Source organism: Mastigoproctus giganteus, chromosome 2, assembly GCF_048544385.1.
Source record: "Mastigoproctus giganteus isolate SK-2022 chromosome 2, ASM4854438v1, whole genome shotgun sequence".
Classification (NCBI taxonomy): domain Eukaryota; kingdom Metazoa; phylum Arthropoda; class Arachnida; order Uropygi; family Thelyphonidae; genus Mastigoproctus; species Mastigoproctus giganteus.
The window spans coordinates 27,364,956-27,379,457 of NC_143576.1; the positions used below are offsets into that span (position 1 = coordinate 27,364,956).

Below are 14,502 nucleotides of genomic sequence, written 5' to 3' on the forward strand. Positions count from 1 at the left end.
TATATTCAGAAAAGACACATAAGTGAATCAGCTGACGACCTTATCCACATTTGTATAATTATATTTTACGCATTATAGCCAAAGGAGCCATCAAGCTACCCCCCCCCCCCATATTTTACGCATTATAGCCAAAGGAGCCATCAAGCTACCCCCCCCCCCCCATATTTTACGAGGCCTTCGTAGTATGTGATCTTTGCTTTTAAATTCGTTAAGTGATTGTTTTTCAACGTAATCATATCCTACTCGTACAGGTTTATTATAGCTACTGATAAACTTTGCGTGCCCATCACAGAAAAAAAGTGTTTGGTAAGACGCCCAGTAGATTTTTATGCATATTTATTTAATGATCTTCCCTCTTTGTGAAGAGAATAAAAACGGCGCCAGCGTGAATTCGATTGTGAGTTGCGAAGTAAATTCGATCTGATAAAAAGCCTTCAAGCACATGTTAACAGGGAGGACTTTTGGTTTCTTTAACAATATTGGAATATACAGTGAGAAACGTTACGTAGACAAAACAGACGTGGTGTATCTTTCAAGAAACTTGCACCTTTAGTTTGTTACTGTTACTGTTCCGGAGTAAATTTTATTAATCCTTGTAATTTGTAAATTTCGAATTTCATGTTGATTAAAGTAAATTAATAAAAAAGTCTAACGTGTGTGTGTGTGTGTGTGTGTGTGTGTGTGTGTTAAGCGCCTAAGCAACTAAGATTATAAGGCCTCAATATACACTGAAACTACAGAATTCATGGGATTGGTTCCTGGGCAACGCGACGCTCTCACTAGTGGACGAACCCACCACTTGGCAGGTATATAGGTACACTGCATTCACTTAGAGAGAACGGTAATTCGATGTTAGTATGAATAAACGTCTTGAGTTAACCGGCTTTGAAAAAGGGTTGATAGTGGGTACCCGACGCATGGGTCACTCTATCGCAGAGATGGTACAGAAATTGCACTATCCCCGTTCGACAGTATCAAGAGTGTATCGGGAATACGTCATTTCCGGAATAACATCTCATCGTGGAGAGCGCTGTGGGCGAAGAAAGGTGGTGGATGAACGTGGCCGTAGACGTCTGTCTCTCATTGTCAGCCAACCGGAGAGCGAGTGGCACAAATCAACGCCGACTTCAACGAGGGAGGTGCCACAAACGTCTCCACCCAGACCATCAGGCAATCATTAGCCACAAAAGGTTATGGGAGCCGCCGACCCACCAGAGTCCCATTGCTAACACCACGACACGGGACTCTACGCCTCAATGAGCGAAAGAACATCGGTACTGGACCTTAGATGATTGGTGACGGGTCTCCTGGTTCGATGAGTCCCGTTTCCAGTTATTTTAAGCGGACGAGAGGGTGCGCATCTGGCGGAAACCGCACGAAGCTGTGCACCCGTTATGTCAACAAGGAAGGCAGGTGGACTGTCAGTAGTGGTCTGGGGCGTGTTCAACTGGCACACGGTGGGACCTCTTGTTCGTCTAGACGCATCTCTAAACTGTCCAGGTTACGTGTCCATCCTTGCGGACCATCTGCATCCCTTCATGATCATCGTACACCCAAAGGGCAATGGGCTCTTCCAGCAGGACAATTCGCCTCCCCACAGAGTTGTGGTGACTGCATGGTTCGAAGAGCATTCCGCAGATTTTATTACCACGAATGGCTTCCCCGTTCACCGGACATGAACTCTGTGGAGCATCTTTGGGATGCTGTGGAAAGGTCCGTTCGAGATTTGGATCCTCCACCCAGGAATACAACGGAATTATGGACAGCGATGCAGCAAGCACGGGTGGAAATACCTGTGGAACGCTTTCGTGAACTAGTGGACTGAATGCTTTGCCGTGTGACTGCCCTTGTCCGGGCGAAAGGTGGACCTAACCGTTACTAAGTTGGTATCCCATGAGTTCTGTCCACTCAGTGTATTTAGGGTAAGGCACCACCGTTGGCCATCCAGAACTGCGCCATCAGTGTGAAGTATACAGAACTCTGTAAATGCCTGGTGTTTGTGTGTGGCATTTCGTATGTGTATAGTGTTGTGGTGGTTTCTGTTGTTTCTCTGCTACTTTCTTTATTTTTTTTTAACAATAAAATAACGTGCTGCAGCTTATATCAGATGGTCAGCAAAATATGAGGTGAAAGTTTGCATATACACATAGCGCTACGGTGCAGCACCAGTACACGTAACCGTTCATTCTACAGCAATACAGGCTGTTGTTGTAGTTGTCACGGCTAAAATCTAATGCAATTGTGTTTATTAGATGACCCTGACCACTTCTGCATCGTCAAACTTTATATAAGGACCTTACTGATGAAGGTATTAGGACCAGTGAATGGAGAAAACCAGTGAGTGGAGGGAAAAACGGCCAAATACAGCCCTGATAATCCGCCAAGGAGACTTTTCTGCCACTTGATGGTTTCTTTCTTTAATTGCTCAGTACCAATCTCATCATTCCATATTGCCTGAACTTGTGTACCAAACACATGACAAGTGTGAAAATGGCAAAAAGCAGGGCTTCAAAAATGAGTAGCAAGAGTAAAATTATGGTAGCTGGAGGTGAATGACTTGAACATTTGTTCCAGTCACTGTTGATGCATGTAATAAAATGGCTCACAGCAAGGAGAAAAGCATGAGATGATATCACAGCAATATAGAATGTAAACAAGACAAAATATTTCTGGTTATTTTTACCAACACAATTGTTCACCCAAGGACAGTGATGATCCATTTTGCGAATACAACATTGACAAACACTGCAATGATGTGCTCTCTCTGGTTTCATGCTGCAACATTTTGGACATTTATATACAACTTGGCCTTCACGTAGACCAAGTTCTCTGCTACTTGGCTGCAGGGCCCCTATTGGGACCCTACCTTGCCTGCCACCACCACTAGTAGGTAAGCCAGGCTGCCCATCCTTCTCTGGTCTCCGCCAGGTTCGCCTGAGCTTCCTGAACGGAGTCCAAGTAAAAAAAAAAAAAAAAAAAAAAAAAAAAAAAAGTGAACAAGGGTTATAGTCGAAAAATGGGAGTAAAAGCGGGCAGGAAGATGGAAGGACCAGGAAAGATGGCCTTCTCCAGATGAGGACGGCCAGGAAGGAATGACGAGTTGGACATCCCTGGGGCGGGAAGCCCACCCAAGCCCATGGACAGTAAAAGGACCAGAGAACCCTGCAAAGAGGAGTGCCATTTGACATCTCACACTTGATGGTGTCAAGGAAAAAATCCTACCCTTGTGAGGATTTGCAAAGTAGGTTGTTCCTACTCAGGCATAGGAAGGTTGTATCATCCCGCACTCTAGGGGAGTGTCAACAAGAAGATCCTACCCCAAGTGGGGTTTTCAGGTGAGATATCTCACACAACATAAGTAGTTCCAGTATTCCTACCCATATAGGAGTTTCCATAGGTCCGGTTCGTGGAGATCCGTTTAGAGGTCATTATCAGAAATGTTAAGTCCAGGTAAGGTCAGCTAGTGAGGTTAAACTTTGTCTAGCTTACATCTGTCCTTTGAGTAAGACTCTGCAAGTTGGCTTCTAGTGGATCCTACCCCAGACGGGGTTTTCAGATAGAATAAATCCAGCACGCACAAATTCAGTGCTAGCATTTTCTGTTCCATATGGGATCAGCAGGTAGGCGTGAGGCCTTACCCTGCAGTCCAACTATATTCAACCCATCAATGCACAAAGTGTTGTTGCCTTTGTCCGTTATATATCCGTTCTTTATTAAGAACTTTGTTCAGATTCTCTTCTCTGTTTATTTTATCAAATCTTTCTCTTCCTTATAATAGGATGATTTTCTATTTTACGACAGTCGGACTGAAACCACTGTTTTGTGTACTGTGAAGTGTGTAATATCTTTCAGAATATATTTTCTCATTGTTTTGCTTTGTCTGACTAGTCTATGATTTGCGTTGCACTGCGACTCGGAATGTAATTATCAGTGTAATTAATATAAAACTAGTGTAGGTTGCTGTGAAGAAAGAAGTTTGTTCCATATTCTTCCAACTTAATTTTCAGTGCAAATTTTAGAAGTAGGGCAGTGATTGTTTACTAACCAATTGATGGTGCGTATGAATTGCAAGACTAATTTAATAATGGACTAAACTTCATCCTTAGTGAGGGAAACGCGGTAAAATAGGGTGTTAATAGCTTAATTACAGAGATACTATGTATCTCTGTAATTAAGCTATTAACTAAAATCTTATTTTGTCATCTGATCCTGGCAACATTAGAATTTGCTTGTCCAGTATGGAATCTGAACTCCGCGGCTTTAAAAGAAAAACTTGAAAAAATACAGAGCAGAATGATAAAATATATGTTGAAACAAGACTATCTTTACTTACAGAAGCAGCTAATACTTAACTTATTTAATAAATATCGCCTCAAACCTCTCTCAACCAGAACAAATCGAGGGACTCAAATTAATTTATAGAGTAATCAATAGCACATACATTAATCTTGATTTATTATTCTATATAGCAATCAATGACCCACAATATCATACACGTAAACATACCTTATTTAAAATAAATTTCAGAACAGTGTATGGAAGACTTTTCACGTTGAACTACTTACTCCCGCTAATCAACCACTGCCGTCTCGATCCCTTTGTCAGCTCGACCCAGTTCCAAAATCACGTGAAAGCCACTGTTTGATCTATGAAACTGCAAAAAGCTTCTATGCACGAACAGCATTGTATAAAAACAAATATTTTAATAGTTAATTTTATTGATTTTTGGTCATAGCTTTTTTTAGTATTAATCAAAACAGCATATTCTGTTGAGTAGCACAGTCCTCTTACTTATTTTATATTGCTTTATTCTTAATTTTAAGTGTAATTATTATTTATTATTGAATATTATTTATTGTAAATATGATTTTACACATTGCATCTTGGAAATGGCGACCATGGGCACTTATTATGTAAGCTCACAACATTGACTGATTATTCATTTATTTTATTTTAATCAGTATTGGATTAAGTATGGCCCCGCCTCAGAACATCATATCAACTAGAGTGCTACATTTTCACAAAAACACATACAAAATAGCTACAAAATTTAGTGTATAGATTTCTCAACACTATGGAGGAAGAGTTTTGAAGAACAGCACTAAATTTAATATGAATTTCTAAACAGAGTCAGTAAGTTTGAGCGGATTTAAAACACAAGTTCTTCCTGGTGAACAGTTAAAACTTAGAGAACAGTAAGTGTCCATTAGGAATTTGCTTGGAATAAGTTTTGGTCATGTAGAGTATTGCTGGGGATCATCCGGTCTAGGATGGTCAAGCTGCTTCGCTTCGCAAGCTGCTTCTCAATGTGAGGATATCACTTCCGTTATTTTTCCCCCATGACGGAGTGACTACATCCGATTTGTTTGATGAAAAGATCCTACCCGTAAGCAGCTGTGCGATGACACCCAAATTTACGTCATTGCACATTTTGGCCATGACCTGCTGTTTCCAGGGATTGGGCCCACATTGGTATGGAGAATAACACGCGAGACAGCGAAGGGCCTTCTTCGAGTTCTGTTCATTCATCGATGGATCCAATATTCAGTGCTGAAGTGTTTCTTCAATTATGTGTCAGGTTTATTGTACCAAATAACCGATGCATAGAGCAGTATTGACATGAAATACTTGTGTATAGTGTACAATTACATTTGAGTCATGTCATCCCGCTGGTTTCTACCTAATGGCCTATAATGCTGTGTATGTCTTTGTTTTGCTGTGGGTAAATTGCTGAGAGAAAGTCAGGCCATCAACCTAACAAGCTCTAGGTGGTGTTTGACAAATTTCATTCGAAGAGTGGGACTTCATTGTGTAATTTATTTTTTGTAATTGACAATTCAGCTGAAATGAGAGGGTTAAACTTTAAGCTGATGGTTTCAAGATAATTCTCTAACTGCTGGATTTGTTTTAGTACCCTGTGGCAGGATCACTTCTATTAGTTCTTTCCTAGTACTTTGTATGGAAACTTCATTTATCATTAGCGTAGCATAGGAAGTTATCGGATGTGGCGAGGAATCGCTCCAAGGCAGCAGCGAAGAGAGAGAGAGAGAGAGAGAGAGAGAGAGAGAGAGAGAGAGAGAGAGAGAGAGAGAGAGAGAGAGAGAGAGAGAGAGTCTCACCTTGCATAACCTTCCACAGAGATACTCACCTCTTAATGCAGGTCATCATGCGTTATAATCATTTTCCTGTTTATCTAATTCCATGCGCCTAACTCTAGTTATTTCACGTGTGTTTTAGCATTTTTTACGCTTCCGCCATCCTTTCATCTTTCTAATCGCCAATATTAATGTTTCTGATCAAAGACGGCACATGCATGGAAGACTAACTAAGCCGTTGCCTTAGGCGCTAAAATACTTCAGCTTACATCTGCCCTTAGAATTTCGAGAAGAAGCACCAGTTGCGTGGTTCGCCTAGTGCGCAAATTCCTGGTAAAGTCACTTCTGTTTCATATAGCCACAAAGTGATAACAGAGCAGGCTTTGAGTGTTTTCTCTGTAGTTCAAGCCTTGGAGAAGATGCAACTGTAAATGCTTCGAGAGGATTACAAACTTTGATTAATGCCAGGTTGAAGCAACAGAGCTATATAGAACACAGTGACATAGTAATTTTTGTCTGGCGGCACTAGGGGTCTTCCCCAACTCGTTTTTACTCTGTGTAGAATACAGTACTCTGCATAAGGCCAATATGTGTGTTTTGTGAAGTATTAGTGTGGGTTGTGTTGTTTCTCTGGCCACTTAGCCTGGGGGCCTGTGGAGAGCCACTAACATCCCCCAATTTCCGTCACCACCCCGGGGAGGCAGACCAGGACATATTAGAAGAGAAGAAGGCTCTGGCTTGGCGAACCCTAAAGTAGCCTAGGCATCCAAGCAGACCCCAAAAAATAAAAATTTTATTGGAAAGGAGATAATGGGGAGATAGGAAGAGGGGTGGGATAAAAGGGGTAGAGAACAGAGGGGGCAGAAGTTGAGGCACCCGCCTGATTTGAAAGGGGAGATATTAAGGGGACTCCTGGTACAGGATGCCCATCCTGGTCCAGAGGGTGGGAGTTCAAAGTGGGTGGTGGGGTAAGCCACCAGGCGAAAGTGGGTGGACGACCCACGGTGGGGGAAGGAGGCTCAACCACCCCAGTTGGTAAGGATAAAAGAATATAGGGAAAGAGATCCCTATGGTGAGCGTGCGTTTTGCAGCTCTCTCCCACACTGGCCTGCGGTTACCCTAATGGGTAACCGCAGGTTAGCATCCCACACCATGCCAGCTAGGAAAATCTGCAGCATGGTGTCAGCTTGGATAACAATGAGGCACCTGAGGGCCTGCATAGCCATCAGTCTGTCCGATGAAGAGGCTAAGATAGAACATGCAATTAATAATAGCTTTCATTCATTCAACATTCACACAATTTTACGTTTTATAGTTTTTACTTACATTTTCTGTTTTATACTTTATTATTACATTTAAAAAAATTTTTAAATTTTTTCTTACACTTTAGGTTATGTAATTTTTTCTTACATTTTTTTATATTTTTATCCTTTTGCATTTTTTTTTTTTTTTTTTTGGATTGTTCATTCATCCATCATCCCTTTTACACCAGGGGTGTAGGGTATGCAGTCAATATGACAAATAGTAATAATAATAGAGGCTTGTGATGCAAGCGTATGAGCTTATGTAGCATCAGCCAAAAAAAAAAAAAAAAAAAAATTACACGACCATTCCCTCTAAAAGTTTGTCCAGTTCCTCCTTGAATTTATTTAAACTATCAACTTCCACAACGACAGATGGAAGTTTATTCCAGCAATTAACCACCCGCTGGCTAAAGGCAAATTTCCGCACGTCTATTCTACAACTGTCTTTCCTCATGAATTATGGCCCCTTAGGTTCATAATCTGAGCAAGTGGAAGAATCCCATCAGAATTCAGCGTGTTCAGCTTTATACACCCGAATCAGATCACCTCGCAGGTGCCTAGTCTCCAGCCGCTGCAATTTGCAAAACTTAAGCCTCTCTTGGTAGGAGGACCCATTCGTTCCTCTCATCAATCTTGCTGCCCTTCTCTATAACGCCGCTCAATCAAATCTACATCCTTCCTAAAATGAGGCCTCCAGACTTGTACTCAGTACTAAAGGTGTGGCCTGACCATTACCTTGTACAAAGGGACAATCACCGCCTTTTTCCTGCTTGCAAAATTCCTGTATATCATTGGCAAAACCCCATGACCTGCTCTGGCAGCCTGTCTGCATTTCTCAGAAAACTTAATATCTAACTGCACAATTAAACCCAGGTTTTTTTCATTTTCCACCAACCTAAGTGTAGTCCCACACAGTTAGTACGTTCCTCTGTAGTTACTTTTAACCATATGCAGTACTTGGATTTATCAACGTTAAACTTCAGTTGCCACTTCTCAGCCCAACTGCCCAAATTTTCTAGATCCTTTTTCAGTAATACACTGCCATTACTGTCATTAACAACCACGCCAACCTTTGTATCACCTGCAAACTTCGACACTAAGCCTGATATATACCTTCATAAATATCATTTATACATATACAAAACAACAGTGGGCCCAACACCGAACCCTCTGGGACTCCACTAATAACATTAGCCCACGAAGAGCAGCGTCCATTGATTGCCACTCTCCCTGGCTTCTCCCACTTAATGCCATACTGCTCCAATTTGTACAGTAGTCTTCCATGTCCAACAGTATCAAAGCTTTCCTGAAATCCAAGTGTTGTATCCAAGTGCTGTATCAAAATTATTTTTTGCATTCGGTTCCTTTGTAACCACATCATAGTATCCAATGAAATTTGTCAGACAAGACTTTCCCTTAACAAACCCATGATGTGTCTGAATTATTACTGCAGTCTTGTCTAGATGATCCTGTGCATTTTTACCCGGCCCAGAAGTTAAACTAACTGGTCTGTAATTACTTGTGTTACCCTTCGATCTCCCTTTGTGAATTGGGGATACATTTGCACATCTCCAGTCCCTGGGGACCTCCCCTGAGTCCAAGGATGCTCTTATAATTATGGCTAAGGGTTTGCTTACTTCCTTTGCTGCCTCCTTTAATATAACTGGATAGATCCCATCCACCCCGGGTGCCTTTTTTATGTTTATCTTCAACAATTTCTCCTCCACTTTCCTCTCAGTTGTTACAAAATCATTAAGCACCCTGTTACAGTTTGATAAACTTCTGGCATTTTCCTCCCTTAATAGCTCCTCATGTATGAATGTAGATGCAGAATCCTTATTCAGTTTGTAACTATCTTAGCAGGATCATCAACAGTCGAACCATCGATATCAAGTGGACCTATCTGATTCATCCCCTTCCTTTTAGAGTTTATATAAGTAAAGAAGTCTTTACTGGTTTTCTTAGCATCCTTTGCCAGAGATTTCTTGTAATCTGCCTTCGCTTGCCTAATCTCCTTTGTAACTTGATTATAGACTAGCTTACATCTTCCATAGGCTTCTGTGTTGCCTGATAATTTATATGCATCCCATTCATTTTTCTTCTCTGCCACGAGTCTCATTAGCTCATTTGACAACCATTTAGGCCAAAACCTTGAACAATATTTCTTAATCGGTATGAAAAGTCTAATAGCTTCCACGATTAATTCCTTGAATGCTTCCCGCTTTCAATTTGTTGTTGATAACATCTTCAGGACGTAGAGCTGGTGGAACGACTACAGAGAAGGGCAACAAGGTTAGTGAACGGAACGAAGGGTTGCTCTTACGAAGAAAGGTTTAAGTTTTGCAAATTACAGTGTCTGGAGACTAGGCACCTGTGAGGTGATCTGATAGAGGTGTATAAAGCCTTGAATGGTTTCAGCATGGAGTATGTTTTAAGCCTTTTGCGATAAGAAGACAAACTCATCATTAAATCTAAATAGCATAAAACTTACCAATTTTTCTGCGTGGCAAGGTTCTGAGTCCTGTTGAAAAAATGCAGTTTTGGACGTCTGTGTGGTGATTCCTAATAAGGGGTTTCAGACACTCCTCCAAGATAGCAGTGTAGGTTTCTGCATTCACCGTTTCGTTAATAAACTTAATTCGCTCCACCCCTTTTCTTGTTATACATCCCCAGGCCATCTGATTGGCGGGAAACTTTACAGCCGGTGTTATGCAGTCAGGATGGTATGCCCTCGATTTTCGTCTTCTGACATATCACTTCCCATCCGGAGCCATGCAAGTTGAATTTCGATTCGTCAGAAAAGATTATGGTATCCCATTGCTCTTTGGTTCATGAAACATACGGTTTAGCCCAAGCAAGTCGCTTCTTCCTCATTTGTTGGGTCAACAAATGTTTCTTCTTGGGCCGATAAGCATGCAGACCACATTCCGAAAGCCGTCTTTGGATAGTTCGTGCACTTGTTTCAACACGAGAGGCTATCTCAAAGTCAAGTTTTAGATCAGGAGCACTAGCATGGCGATTACGAAGGCATAGCCGTTTCAAATATCGATCTTGGGAAAGCGTAGCCACTCTTATGGCCTGATCCAGGTCTTCTCTTCACATCACCGGTTTCACTTCAGCAGTCTATTGTCACAGTTGTGATACTTGCATTAACTGATGGAGAGCCAGTCATTATCATTGTCTAAGGTACTGACTTCACTCTCCTCGTCATGAGCTTTAGTTCTTAAGATCACATATCACCGATAACCGGAAAAGCACATCTGAAATAACGGAGCAAAGAGCAATCTTCAGAGGCAACTGTGAAGTCTTTTTTATTTATTTATTTTATTTTATTTTATTTGTTTTTTTTTGCGCGCTATGAACAAAGGCGACATCACAGCAGCGATTTTCAGAAAAGGTCAGATTAAATCTCTGAAACTGCTGGGAAATATCAAACAACTACAAAACAGTGTGCAAATATTTAGTCGCGGGACTTTATCCAAAACTGGAATAGCTACAGCTGGTGAGAATTGCATCTATATGGTTTCTCTTGGCCGTACTCCTGCCCACAACAGCTGTAGCTGCACACTCCTATTGTGTTTTCGTTCGAGTTCAACAGTGACTAGGAAAGCATCCTGAAGAATTGGAAAGAAAACTCGAAAACGGTTCGTTTCGTCCCATACGTAACCATAGCACTAGCACCTGAAGAACTGCTGTGCCTTGAAACTGTAACGGTTTCTGCCAGAACTGTTAATATAAAGTATCAGGATTTGAATGTTCACCGATGCATGGTGACCTAAGGAAAGAACGTGCAACAATTCATCGATTGTAAACTTACAAGAATTTGACTATGGTGAACTGGAATAACCTTAGTCATATATTTGTATGGTATTCTTTTTTTTCCCCAGCTTTTATCTGTTGGTGATAATTTTTATCCTATACTTTATTACATTATTATCATCGTTTCTTCACAAATTAGTTATAATAAAAGTCTTTTACATGCCATGCATCTTAGTTTTTCTCTTTTCCAACCTACGTAAGATAAACAATTATGAGGAGTTTTATGTGGGAGGAGGAGAACTCCATAACCAATGACGTCTTGTGCTCTGTTACCATAGTTACATCAGTATACGTCGTTGACTAATGGATTGCGCGATAAATGGATAACCCTCTAATAAATGTTGAAAGTTGCATTTCTACACCACATCTAGTTTTTAAACTACTACAGCTGAGACCTTATTTTCCGATTTGTCCTCGTATTATATCTGTTCTGTTTTTTTGATTAGCGGGTAAATTATGGATATGTAAGGATGCCAGATAGAACGCTTCTTTGTGGCACGCCTGCGTGTAACCGTATGATAAAGGTTTTCGTTTCTCATATATGATGTTATTGTACTTTTGAAGGAAATTGGACAATTCAGGAATGTTAATGCTATAAAATTCCACTTGAAAGTCGAGTTATGTGATCGCATCTGTGCTTTTTTTTCTTTTTTACTTAAAGAATGTAGAGATCATGTTGGAAGTCAGAAGTAGAACACTAACCGTATGCTTATTATGCAAGACTTCATGAATTTGCTGGGTCGTGGGAAGGAGAATTTGATTGGTTAATTTGTTCGGAACAGTTTTCTTGAGCAGAGCAGCTTTAGTAAACTTAGTGGGTATCAGTTCCCCCTTATATGCAAATCAAACGACGAGGTTGGATTTAATCGGGAATCTGGATGCAAGCTGAATTGAAACACATAAAAAAAAAAGTATATGACATTTACCAACATGTTTCCCAATATATTGTCGACACCAGTTTGTAACGGGCTTTCTGGTGAGTGGATTTAAGTACCCAGACTACTGCTTCTTATTGTGCTTGCTTTTCGTTGTTTTCGAAATCATTCATCCGAATGCACAGACAACTGACTAAACATCTCACTAATCATTTAATTGAATTCGTCATGTGTCTAATTAACTCCTAGAGGCCGTCCTAGAGGTTTTCTCTATTAAGAACACTCTAAAGTCATGTGGTCTCGTTTATCAGTGCTTGGAGTACGCCCTCTTTGTGTATTCTGCATTTTAAGTGCAAATATTTCTCTATGATTTTCATACTTTTGTTATGATTGTCTGAACATCTCTCTCTCTCTCTCTCTCTCTCCCTCTCCTCGATTTTCGTAAATTTGTTGAAATTTTACTAAATTAAATCAGTAGTCGTGGCCCCAAAAGTGAGTGTAAAAGAAAAGAAAAGCAAGAAATCAATTTCTCTGAGAACGAAGCAAGAAATTATTTCAAAATACGAAAACGGCGTTATAGTTATGCAAAAAGTATTATGCGAAAAGATCGTTATGCAACGAACTTTATAGCTAAAGGTAAGAAATATTTGTCAGTTAATTGTAGCAATGTTTATCTAGCAATTGTAGCAATTGAATTACCGATGTATTTAACAATAGCATAAGTATTTATTTATTAATATAAAGTGTTCAAACCCTGTACAGTATTATAAAATATAATAAAAGTAATAATATTATAAAAGTATTTTTTTTTTTTTTTTGTGTGAAAAAGTTCGTTTTCTGATGGTCTTGGTACGGATTAAGAACCTTTGCCATGTATTTCATATACTCGATTACCAATAATTTCGGTTTACGATCGTTTTCGGGGAACCACTTACGATCGTTGATCGAAGGTCTGTTCATGTATATATTTTTTCTCCACACCGTGGTCTAGTTAGTCTGTCTTTTTTTTTTTTTTTTTTTTTTTTTTTTCATCTCTCAAAACATACTGCAACAGCAAACTATACAATTTAGAGGCACGAAATCCTGACTCCTTATACTAACATGTCGAGACTGACTGCCTCTACTTATTATTCTAAACAACCCATGTATAAATAACTGATTACTCCCAACTTGCATAAAACCACAAATCTTTGTGTACCTCCTGTTGTATTCATTATCCATCATAGAACATTTTAAAAGTTGCTCGAATTTTAATAGCGTGTTTTTAGACTAGGAGCAAACCATTAGACATCTCAGCGGATGAAGTTCAACACGTATACTGATTATCCGTGACTACGACGCATCCAAGGGCAGATCGGTCAGTAGTTAGTGTGCTCCTCAGTTTAATACTAATTAAGTGGTTTTAATGTTTAACCTATGGATGAAGTACACATCACCTATATGCTTATCGAGCGACTGATCCACTGACGAAGGTTTCATCCTACCACCTGAATCAGGTAAATAGTATTTACTGTTTTTCTATATTCGTATCACTGCAAACGAATACGAAATGCTATAGCACGTTGTATTCTGCCTTTGCCATAGCCATAGCCCCGGGTGCTGAAAAGCTTACTTTCCGATCACAGAATTAAGCTGAAGTGCGCCCTTTGTTTTCACTTAGCCTCCCGCTGACTCTGCTTGCCGTACTATTCGACTGTGCGGAAAGTTCGCAATCCCTAGCCCGAAGCCAACTCATAGCAAGACATCCACGTAGACTACGCAAACACCCGTCTATTGAATAACCCCACTGCTTTCCTCCCAAATATGAGAAGAAACGGAAAACCCCTCAACTCGACACAGAAATGTGCCCTCTGCTATCATTTGACTGGTGACGTCATCCTCTGTACCAGCTGTGATAACCCCATCTGTCCCGGATGTTCGGGCCTGTCCCCATCCAGCTGGAAGAAACTTTTCATGGCAGCCAGGCTGAAATTCAAGGGATCGTGCTGCAAGAAGCTACGCTCATTAGGTCACAAGGACAACCCGAAATTTTCCAACAACAATTCACAGAACTCACCACGCACAGCCCAAAGCGCAAAGCAGAAACAGCCCAGCGAGGCAGACTTCACGGAAGTCGCGCCACCACTTGATAATACTCAGCACTATGCCAGTCAGAAAATATGAACGATAATACCTACGAGACTGACACCATCGTTACAGATATAACGTCTCATACTGACGCCTCCTACAGACCAACACCAGGCCACCTGAACCTGTCCGCATCGCATGCAAGCATCGATGAATCTTCAGCAACCCCCTCAGACAGCTTATATTATGCCAATATCTGAAAATAGCCAAAGCGCACCTGCGCGGAGGTCCGAAGGGTGCCAAACCGAACCAGAAATTACCATTCAATACTTAAAGTCATCC

General features: G+C 40.7%; 1 pseudogene; it reads right to left on the reverse strand.

Annotated features, from left to right (window-relative positions):
* Positions 1-2,283: 2,283 nt before the first annotated feature.
* LOC150089230 (palmitoyltransferase ZDHHC3 pseudogene) lies at positions 2,284-14,284 on the reverse strand (annotated as a pseudogene).
* Between the last annotated feature and the right edge of the window lie 218 nt (positions 14,285-14,502).